We start from the raw sequence: 12,269 nt of genomic DNA, 5'->3' as shown, positions 1-12,269 counted from the left end.
ATTAGCCTTCTCCCCCCAACCATTTGATTGGGGATAGTAGGGTGTACTGTGATGATGTAAAATGTGAAGCTCTTCACAAACTCTTAAACCTTGGACCATTATCAAAGACAATCTCCAAGAGTCTACCAAGAGTCAATAGATGTGAGTGTAGACAAACTTGCTTGGAGTCCTCTCATTTACCTTTTCCACACTTTGTGCTTCCACCCACCTAGTCATATAGTCTACAACCACTAGAATGTAGAGCGTACCATTATTTGTTCTTGGTAGTGGACCCACAACATCAATGTCCCACTTTTCAAAGGCTCCATTTGCAGGGACTATGCACCAATCTTCTTTTTTCACTAACCTGACAATTGTGACAGCTTCTACACCAATGTTGAATATCCACAAAGCAAACAAACATACTCTGCAAGAAAAAACTTTTAACAAATAACCCTTGGGCAAAATGACCATTACATGCTTCCTCATGAAAACCTTCTAGAAGGCCTGGAATTTTCTCCATTTTTGGTACTCTTCTACATACTTGATCCTTTCCTTTTTGATAGAGGGAGCCTTCTAAGAAGAGATAGGAACTTTCCTTCTTCATGAGTCTCCTCTTTTGGGGTTTTCTGAAGCCTTGTTGAAACTCGCCCTCTAAAATGTAGCCAATAATGGGAGCGAGCGACTCCATTCCCTCGTACCTTGGTTGCTTGACAGTTGCTGCCACCAGGATGACATGGACTTCTTTCTCAACACATGTAAGTACTTTTTGTGGAATTAGATCATCATCTTCGTTTTGATTGCTAGGAATATAATACAGTTGCACTTCTTCAAACCGATTAAACAACCTATGGATGGCATGAACTTATGTCCTTAGGCTTTCATTCTTGCATGCCAAAAGGCCTTAAATATGCTTCACAATGAGCAGTGCATCCCCCTTACCATGAGACATTGTATACCTTGACTAATGTGCATCTTCAAGCCATGAAGTAGTATGTCATACTCTGTTTCATTATTACTTCATGAACACTTCTCCACTTGGGTTGATCAATACCAACCCACTTTACCTATGGCTCATCAAAAAGCTCCATCAAAGAACAAGGTAAAATCATTAGTAAAACTTTTAGGTGGTGGCAATGGTAGGGCCTTTACTTCAGGCACCATAATCTCCTTCTCATGCACCCTATAAGTGAGAATCCATGCCAGTTGTGCATGCCCACTATCTTTTGTGAGTGCACGTGTGTGTGCGTGTGTGCACGTTGTGGTGCGTACGGGGAAGGGGAGAAGCAAGAGACCGATGTGGGTGGAGCAACCTCAGGAAGAAGTGAAAGTGAGGTGATCCTTATTCTTTCTATATGAAGAATAAGGGTATATACACATGTGGATGAGCGGTCAGACACTTGACGTCTGGCTCGAGTAAAAGGCATAGCACCTTTAGCCCAAAAATCTCCAACTTAAAGGAGATGCACTGATAATTGAGGCCTACTAGATAAATTACTAGTATGTACAAGAAACTAGGTGACAGACTCTCTCCAACTATGCCCACTGGCTCACTCTGTCGATCTTCATGCAGTCGTATTGTCTGTGGTGGTAGGATAGTATGTGTACCCATGCTAGAGCCTAAATTTAAACCTTGCAGACAACTCTATATGGTCTGTAAAGCTCCACAAAGCGTCATGCTAGTGTCAATCACCATACAATTGTTTATCCCTATTGCAAATTCTTCCACTACAACAGTTGTTAGGTTGGGCCTCGACAATAACAAGTCAAACATGAGATACCTGAATGATGAAAAAATCTGCACAAAATTGGTTGTACTCGTCTCCCTTGTGCTATCTACAATCACTAAATCATCAAGACTATCCGTCACGTATGGATGTGTCAACATCAACATTGGGAAACCTACATCCCTGTCACCCATAAGCTAAATCGTGCATCCTCGCACCAACTCAATAGCCCCTCTAACATGAGCATATCAAAGAATTCCATATATGTTAGCTCTATATGTGTCTCTAGGGAATATACCTACTCTACCTCTACCTGCACAAAGGTTGGATATTCACTTCTTTCTTGTTCTTTAGTGGGGGCTCTACGATTGCTCTCCTTTGTGAGGGAGTATCCCCATCAACATGTAAGCTTTTGAGCCCTTCATATGGGTCCTCCTCTTCTCTCACCGTAGAGAGCCCTCTTTTAGAAATCTTACTAGGAGCTTTCATAGGCACTCCTTCTAGGTGAGGATACTGGAGGATCCCAAGGATGCGTAATTGTTGTTGCACTTCACCTTGGAAGGATGGGTTGCCATGGCTTGTTGAAGCCTAGTAACCAGATAGTTCACAAGCATAGGGGCATCATTAGTAGCTTGATCATTAGCAAAATCAAAGCCATCAACATTAATTTCACTCTCTCTACTATTTTCAACCATTCTAACTAAGTTTTATGTGTAAATTTTTACTTGTACTTTGGCACTTCAAGCCCTACTTGCTACTCCTCTTTGCTTTCATAGATAACCAGTCAAGCATCTATATCCATGGCTCAAAATATCATTAATTGTAAGAAATAGAAGAGAGGGTTATCATAGCCCAATCAACACCGGTTCCTGTCAAGCTTCTAGTAGCTCAATAATGGTTAAGTCATAGGCAAGCCCCTTGGGACTCCATTATTAAGACCATAGCTCTTGACGGTGATACCCTGTTAACTGCATGAAGCAGGCGCACCTCAAGGATAATAAATACTTATTCTACTTACCCTCATGCAATTAATACCAACCGTTTATAGCAATCTTGAGGACCTCTCTTCTTGCACAAGAAAAGAGAAACCGATAGCTCTGACACCAATGTAAAAGTTTATGGTCTAAATAGCTTGTAGATAGTGGAAAATAACTTAACATAGTGAGCATTTCATTAAGAGCAAGTTCCTAATGAGCATAGAAGAGTGTTTGGTTGGAGATATCAACATTAGCATAAGAGTCTTACCATACGGCGAGCGAGATTTTCCGAGCAGAGGATAATCCGAGCAAATGAATGAAGAATCAAATAGAGCATTTGAATTTTATGGTGGACATTTATGGCTCTATTTTTTTATAATTTCTTGGCAATAGGAAATGCTCAACAACTTATATTTGGATAACTTTGTTAGTATAAAACAATGGAGGAAATTAACACACTTTTAAAATTTATCATGTTCTATGCCAAGTGATTGTGATAGGAAGAGCCCTAGCTGTGGTAGAGTTTCTTACTTGTTGGGTGGAGCATTTTTCATCATGAGGGCCAAATGTACTTAGACAACATGGGGGGGAAAAGGTTTTATCACACCAAAGAAAAAGGATTGCATTAATTACTATAGGATACATCTTGGAGTTTCCCTTTTTGCTACCGTAGACAACACCAATGCCAAAGACGGCGGGAGTCTCAATTGTGTGTTTCTCCAAATTCTAGGTTGTGACTCTCAAGTCCATGAGTTCATGCACAAAGCAACCTTGACCAAAGTGGAGCTCTTTTAAGCCTTTGGGTGCAGTGTGGAAAAATGTACAATAGTAGTGAAGTCGCGGAGCAGAGCGTGGGTCGACTCTCTCACACACACACACAGTGAGCTTACACAGTACAGTACGCAGAGAACTGTTAGAAGGGTTATCTCCCAATTCCTTAGTATATACAAACAGTTAGAGGGAAGTGAGTTAGGCGGGCGCCCAGCCATATCTGCATAAGAGGCCACTTGGGCTTTAATCCCAACAACCTCCCACTTAAAGTCCAATGTGGCACTTTAAGTAACTGTAAATCTATGAACATAAATGTACAAAGATTTACATGGCTGCCATCTATCCAATGCCCAATAACTCACGACAATGCACAAAGCCCTCTCCTGGAAGTCCCTTTGTGAGTAGATCAGCAGGATTGTCCTTGGTGTGGATCTTCAACAGTTGTATATGCTTGTCTTCAAGTACTTCCCTAATGAAGTGATATTTCACATCAATATGCTTAGTCTTCGAATGGAACACTAGATTCTTTGCCAATTGTATAGCACTTTGACTATCACAATATAACTCTGGCATATCTGCATTGATTCCCAAGTCTGCTACCAATATACCAAGCCAAATAGCTTCTTTGGATGCCTCATTTGCTGCAACATACTCACCTTCAGTAGTAGACTGTGTAACACAATCTTGTAATCGAGATCGCCATGATATGGCACCTCCAGCCAATGTAAAGACATAGCCTGATGTAGATCTCCTCTTATCCAAGTCTCCTACATAATTTGAATCAGTGTATCCTCTGACACTCAAATCTTGACTACCATAGCATATGCGCATACTCTTTGTATGTTTTAAGTATCTCATGATACCTTTCACTGCCTCCCAATGTTTCTTGCCGGGATTTGACATATATCTGCTAACCACTCCCACTGCAAATGCAATATCCGGACATGTAGAAATCATTGCATACATCAAACTACCCACTGCAGACGCATATGGAATCTTATCCATTTCAGCCTTTTCTTCCTCAGACACGGGACAATCTTGTTTGCTAAGTTTCACATATGGTGTCAATGGAACACTCAATGCCTTTCCCTTCTCCATATTGAAACGTTGCAAAACCTTGTCAATATACTCTGTTTGAGATAACCAAATCAACTTCTTTGATCTGTCTCTCTCAATGCGCATACCAAGTATATGACTTGCCTCACCCATGTCTTTCATGTCAAACGATTTTGCCATCTTTGACTTCAAAGCTGAAATTTCTTCCAAGTGTTTGCTAGCAATCAACATGTCATCCACATACAAAATAAGGATCAGACAACTGCCATCCTTAGCCTTCTTTGTATATAGACAGCGATCGAACTCACTACGTTTGTAGCCTTGAGAAAGCATAAACTGGTGGAACTTATGGTACCATGCCGTCGGTGATTGTTTTAAGCCATAAAGACTCTTTAACAACTGGCATACCAAATGTTCCATGCCTTTCTCAACAAACCCTTCTGGCTGCTGCATGTAAATTTCCACATCTAAATCACCATGCAAGAACGCTGTCTTGACATCCATTTGGTGCAACACCAAATCCAATATAGCAACCAATGCAAGAAAGCATCTCAATGTAGTCATCTTGACCACTGGAGAGAAGACTTCATCAAAGTCAATGCCTTGTTCTTGCTTAAAGCCCTTGGCAACAAGCCTTGCTTTGTACTTTGGCTGACTATCATGAGCGGTGATCTTATACGTGTAAACCCATTTACAAGGTAGAGCCTTTTTGCCCTGTGGTAATTTAACCAACTTCCATGTCTGGTTTTTATGCAGAGCTGTCATCTCTGACTGCATGGCCAACTGCCATTTTTTTGAGTCAACCATTTGTAATGCTTCCTTGTAACAAGATGGTTCTCCGCAATCTGTGAGCATGACATAATTTAGAGATGGCACATAACGATCAGGTGGTTTGGAGACACGCTCAGAACGTCTCACCACAACTGATTCTGCCTCTCTAGCCACTATAGGCTGTTCCTGAGCCTGACCATGCTGTCTTGATGTGCTAGCACTAGGTCCATCTTCCCTGAAGACAACTCTTCTGATCTCCTCTGTCTTCTCTGGCTTAGCATGAAACATGGCTTCATTGAAATGCACATCATTGCTACGAATAAGCTTTCTGGACTCAGGATCCCAAAGCCGGTAACCCATCTCGCCCGATTCTCCGTAGCCAAGAAATATACACTTCTTGCTCTTTGGTTCTAACTTATTTCTGAACTCCTTAGGAATATGGCTATAAGCTTCACAACCAAAGACTCTAAGATGCTTATACGAAGGTGCCTTGCCTGTCCATAGCATCTCGGCCACTGCACTCTTATCCAGAACCCTACTAGGAGACCTGTTGATCAAATGGACTGCTGTAGCCACTGCTTCCGCCCAAAATCCATCAGGCAACTCAGCATTTGACAACATGCTTCTAACCTTCTCTTGTATGGTCCTATTCATACGTTCTGCAACCCCATTCTGTGAAGGATTATATGGTGCAGTAAGTTCCCGCTTAATCCCTTTTGCTTCACAAAAGTCTTGAAAAGCTTTGGAAACGTACTCTCCACCATTGTCAGTTCTCAAGCACTTCAGCTTCTGACCACTCTGATTCTCCACCAGCTGCAAGAATGTCTTAAAGACCTTGAGCACCTCATCCTTGTGCTTCAAGAAGTAAACCCATACTTTGCGAGAATAGTCATCTATGAATGTACAAAAGTACATTGCTCCCCCTAGTGACAAACTAGGCATTGGTCCGCATAGATCACTGTGTACAAGAGCTAACCGTTCGTCCCTACGATTCCTCTTTGATCTGTGCAGTTCCTGTGTTTGCTTACCATAAACACAATGCTCTCAAAACTCAAAATCTTGAAATGAAAATCCAGGAAAATAACCATAATGAGAAAGTATTTCCATTCCTCTTTTTGACATATTTCCCAACCTACGATGCCACAGTGACACACTTGGCTGCTCAATCACATTAATTACATGGTTTTTAACCTCTGAAACATGTAAAGTGTACAGAGTTCCTGACTTGCTGCCATGTGCTACAGTCATCGAACCTTTGGAGATCTTCCAAGCGCTGTTTCCAAAAACTGTCACATAACCCGCATCATCCAACTTCCCTGTACTAATCAAGCTCTTTCGGATTGCTGGAACATGTCTGACATTCTTGAGCCATAAAGAAGAGCCATTCTGAAACTTCAACTACACATCTCCCACTCCAAGTATGTCACAAACCTGCTCATTGCCAAGTCTGACATAATCTTTAGTAGCCACATATGATGTAAACCACTCTTTGTGCGGAGAAACATGTAAAGATGCCCCTGAGTCGATAATCCAATCACTCATAGCATGTCCATCCTCTGCAGTCAAGAAAACAGAATCAAGATTGCTTGTAAGGAAGATGTCACCAGCTGCTATACCAGAATCACTGTCTGAACCAGATCCTGTGACATTCACCTCTTCAATCTTCACTGAACTCTTCTTTTCATCTTGCTCAGAACTCTTTGTTTTTCCTTTTTCTTGTTTCCACTTCGTACAATCTCGCTTCATGTGACCCTTCTTGCCACAATGGTAGCATTCTATGTCATCCTTTGACTTCGAATCACGAGACTTACTTCGGTTTTGTGCCTTCTTACCCTTCTTCTCTTTAAACTGTTGTCTCCCTCGAATGACCAAAGCACTATTGCCTTTGCCTTTGTCAATGTTCTTCCTGTTCACTTCCTCTGTGAGCAAGCTGCCTTCTACATTGGCACTTGTAAGACCTTCTGGCGCGACAGAATTACTTAACGCTGTACGAAAAGTATCCCAACTGTCTGGCAAAGTGATTAAGAGAAACATAGCCTTCACTGAATCTGGAAAGACTATCTCCTGTGCTGTTAACTGGCTAAAAATTGTGTGAAATTCATTCAGATGATTTGACATGGCTGTCCCTTCCTTCATCTTCAAATCCACCAATTTCTTGAGCCAGTAAATCTGAGAAGCAGCACTTTGTTTCTCGTACATACCACATAGCTTTTGCCATACGCCATACGCTGTAGTCTCTTCTGCTACGTTGAAGTAAACATTTTCTACCAGTGTCAGCATGATTGTGGAACAAGCTAACTCGTCAAGCTCTTCCCACTCATCTTCAGCCATACCTTCTGGTCTCTCCCCTTTGAGCTTCAGTGGCTTCACTTGTTTTTTCTGCACCAAAACCTGCCAAATCTGCTTCTTCCATAATGGAAAGTTTGTGCCATCCAGCTTCTTTATGTTGTAAAGAGTCTCACTTTGAGAAGATGCCATATCTGCCAAACTGCTTACTCCTGAGAAAAATTCGGCAGAGTTTCCCCTGTAAACTGGCCTCTGTACACAGTAAACAAGCTGTAATCAACAAGCTGAACACCTCTCCTTAGGAACTGTCAGTATTTTGAAAATTTTTGACAGAGTCTCCCCTGTAAACTGAGCTCTGGGAACCAAAAGATAGCTCAAAAAACAATCATAAATAGCTGACCAATGACAAATCTAAAAAATCTCTGTAATATGTTGTCCTGTAAGCATACACTGTCTCCTCTCTGGGCGATGACAGAACCTGTATCTGTCTCAAGACTGAACCCTGAACAATGCCTCAACGGTCTGACGCATAAGATGCAATCCAGTGTCTACACAAAGTCATACATCCTAAGGGATAAAAGTCGCCGAAGAGGATGCATGTAGAGGGGAACTCCAGCAACCTAATCCACCTCACACTGGGTAACCCAGCCCCCAGTGCTTGGCTTCAAAAAACCTCACACACGACCCTCTCAGATGGCTTAGCAAACTGCCCAGAATTAGCATACATCCTATAATAGACCAATCACTGTCCTATGACCGCTGCAGCGGTCTGTCTGCTAGCGTGACTCACAACTAGCAGACCCACAATCACAGTACATCAATCTGCAATACATGCCAGTGGTGTCAAGCCGTCGTATGGCCACACCTCCCCTGGAACCTAGCAAGCACAAGAAGTAACATTGCAGACTGCAATATATATATATCTGATGATATATATGTGTACCTGGTCTATAGATGATGCTCTGAAGACTAATAAGTGATGTATGTCGATGCCGATATTGATGTCGACCACCTCCTGCTTGCCAATCTACACAAGACGGATTTCTTTGCGGCTGAAATCTATCTTCTACTGTAGTGCTCAGAACGAAATTCTGAGGGCATAAACGGCTTCAAAAGGGGGGTAAAACTCCAGGTCGCCTGATGGAAACGCTCCCGGAACGCCGAGTGTGAATTTTCGAACTCCGGATCCAGAATCTGCCGAAAAAGTGCGCGCGCGCGCGATTGCGCAAATCCGCACTGAACCAAGGCTCTGATACCAATTGAAGTCGCGGAGCGGAGCGTGGGTCGACTCTCTCACACACACACACACAGTGAGCTTACACAGTACAGTACGCAGAGAACTGTTAGAAGGGTTATCTCCCAATTCCTTAGTATTCACAAAGTATAAGTTAGTATATACAAAGAGTTAGAGGGAAGTGAGTTAGGCGGGCGGCCAGCCATATCTGCATAAGAGGCCACTTGGGCTTTAATCCCAACAAGTAGTTTAAGTAGGCTTGGTTTGTAATGGTTTTGCATTGTGGGGTATTTTGTCGTCAATTGTTGTTGAGCTAGAATGTGGCCTAAAGAGTTTATTTGTGTAATAAGGACAAGTTAAGAGGTTCTTCCATTTAGCGTTAATGCTCTCATTGCTGGTACATTTTGCATTTGCATTTGTGACTATGTATCAATGTGTGCATGTGAACACATTAAAGTAAGAGTAAGGTTCTTATGTTTAAGAATATTTGAGATGCAACATGTTTACTTTGCTACACTATCTTAGTACTTTTGAGCGGAGGAGAAACCGAGCAAACACATACAATAAACAAGATGGTGGTCAAGGCCTCACTAATTACTCTGTAAATTTAGGCGTCAATATTCAAGAAAAATCATTTTTCCAAGCATACAAAATTCCTTTCCTTGAATTTGCCAAGAGGAATTTTTAGCAAATAAGGTTATCTTTTTGGGCTTTTGCACTATTTTTCTCTATTTTGGGGCGGAATTTCTCCTTTTCCTCTTGCTCTCAACCGACATTTTTGAAATTGAAAAAGGCACAATATTAAGCTTGAGACACATTTTTCCAAAGCATTGCTACTCATACAAATCAACAAATTTTTTACTAGTTCCTCTATGGAGATTCTAACTTTGTCAGTTTTGAGAGGCAAAGGTTACTGGCAGAATTTTTCTTCGAATTTTCAATGGAGATGGTTTTGCCTAAAAAGAGAGAAGAAGAAGAAGAAGAAGAAGAACAGAATTTTAACTTCGGAAGAAACTATCGCAAGAGACCTTAAATATCTATTCGACGAGGAAAGTTGAACTCAAAACATGTTATTCAAGTGGGAAATGGCATAACCAATCTACCACACTTGGGTGATTGAAAAGCTATACCATTTTCCTCTTTTTATTAGCGCACACACCCACACACACCCCCTGAGAAGAAGAGAATTTTAACGTCGTAGGAAACTATCCCAACAGACCTTAAAGATCTATCCCCGACGAGGAGAGTTGAACGTGCCCTTGAACTGCTATAAAGTGCGAGAGAGAGAGAGAGAGAGAGAGAGAGAGAGAGAGAGAGAGAGAGAGAGAGAGAGAGAGAGAGAGAGAGAGAGAGAGAGAGAGAGAGAGAGAGAGAGAGAGAGAGAGAGAGAGAGAGAGAGCACGCGGCCCTTTGCTGCTCTTCCTGCGCAATGAATGGCTTATAGCGCCCCCCCATAGACCCGCCAAAAGGGATTCTAGAGGAGTTGGTTTTGTAGCTCCATGGAAGAAGCTGTCTCCTAAGGGGCCTCTAGGCTAGGGACCCTCCACAGTAGATAATCGCCAGCTACACAGCAAGTCGATTTCTTTCTGGTGGCATTTTTATCATAAAATGGTTTTATTCATTCAACCCCTTACGATAGCACTCATAAGAGTCATCAGGCATGTAGAGAGGCATGTTGATCTGCCATGAAGTTCATGGTTTTTGGACATGAATGTGTTGAAACTTGAAGCCTATGTAGCTAGTTCATGAACCCATTTGTGTTTGCTGTATGGAATTTTATGTTCTGGACACCCATGGATGCTTAATTGTTCTTGTGCAACAGATATAGAGCAGTAACAAGTGCATACTACAAAGGTGCAATTGGAGCTATGTTGGTATATGACATCACTAAAAGGCAAACATTTGACCATATTGTTTGATGGCTAGAAGAGCTTAGGAGTCATGCTGGCAATAACATTGTGATTATGCTCGTTGGTAACAAGACTGATCTAAGAACCCTTAGGGCATTTACATCAGAGGATGCAAAGGAGTTTGCTGAGAAAGAAGGTTTGTTTTTTCTTGAGACATCAGCTTTGGAAGATACTAATGCGGAAAGCGCATTCTTGATGGTGCTTTCAAAGATCTATAGGATTGTCAGTAAAAAGTCTTTGATTGCGAATGAAGAACATGGAAATGGCAAGGCGTCTTTGCTAACAGGTACCAAGATTGTCCTTCCAACCGAGGGCCAACAGAAGAAGGGTTGCTATGGGACAGTGTGGGTGATTGTTGAGGCAAAGAGTCGTTGTGTGCTGCAGCTATATCTCTATACATTTGTTGCCATTTTGAAGGGCTTTCCAGAGCAAAGCCCCTTGTTTTATATTGCTTATGTCAACATAATCATGGAAACAATTTTTAAAAGAGTTTTGCTAACAGTCAAAGTCAAGGTATACCTCACTACTGTATCTAATTTAGTTTTAGCTTTATACAAGCTGTGAATGGTGCAAAGTTAATCATAATCTATATTAAGATGTTTTGTTTTCCGCTTTTCATCATGAATAGACATTGGCAGGAAAAATTGTGCCGATATCTTTGATACCATGTTAGTGGTCATACCTAGCTATCTAACTACTACTTGGCATGGATATGGGTGGTTCTACTATTAGCCCCTCCGAACCATGATGGATTTGATTTACGCTTTCACATATTGTTTCACCAGAAACCTGCGTTTCCTTCTGATTTATTGCTTGCAAGGTGCCACATTGATGATGGGCTTTTGAAGTCAAATATGTTCTTAATCTTAGATTTGAATCTAGTAAATTGTTTCTTATTTTTTCTATTTGGTTAGCATGAAGGCTGACTTCTTCTGTTTGGTGAGATGCACGCACCAAAACTCTGTCACACACACACACACACACACACACACACACACACACACACACATAATGTGATAGACATAAAGACAGAGAGATTTGCGAGAGAGAGTTTGTCTACCAACAGGAAAAAAGGCAAGGAGAAGTAGTCCAGTAACCTTGATTTTCAATCATCTCAAGGTTAAGCTGAGGTAGACCTTTCCCAAACATGGACCCAACAGAGGCGTGACATTGGAGGTAGGAGGACTATTGGCCTTTGTAGCTCTCGCACAAAAATGACTTGCTACATTGGTTTGTGTGCTAAAAATTAAGAGAGCTCCTTGCTTTCTTGTAATTGTAGCTTGCTCTTTTGCTCGGTTTAGAGATTGCTCAGAAAATCTTGCTTGGAGTTAGGGATCCTTCTTAGCATAACATCTAATTAGTTTGGCATAACAATACTTGAAAGAGGGAGAGAAATAGAACATTGACAACTATCGAGAACCGGATTTACATGTACCGGTCCCCCTTCAATTAGGCGTTTGTATTATAGCTTCTCCCATTAAGAGAGACTTTGTACATACAACTCTTTGTGTTCCTTGGTAAATACTCGTTGGTGCAATGAAGATGGAAGCTTCATGCA

General features: G+C 41.6%; 1 pseudogene; it reads left to right on the top strand.

The window, feature by feature from the left end:
* The first annotated feature begins 10,668 nt into the window (after positions 1 to 10,668).
* Positions 10,669 to 11,290, top strand: LOC147440512 (ras-related protein RABA4c-like; annotated as a pseudogene).
* The last annotated feature ends 979 nt before the right edge of the window (positions 11,291 to 12,269 follow it).

The sequence above is a fragment of the Adiantum capillus-veneris genome, chromosome 15 (assembly GCF_014529385.1).
Source record: "Adiantum capillus-veneris isolate H3 chromosome 15, ASM1452938v2, whole genome shotgun sequence".
NCBI classification, from domain to species: domain Eukaryota; kingdom Viridiplantae; phylum Streptophyta; class Polypodiopsida; order Polypodiales; family Pteridaceae; genus Adiantum; species Adiantum capillus-veneris.
This window is presented reverse-complemented; position numbering and strand designations above follow the sequence as displayed.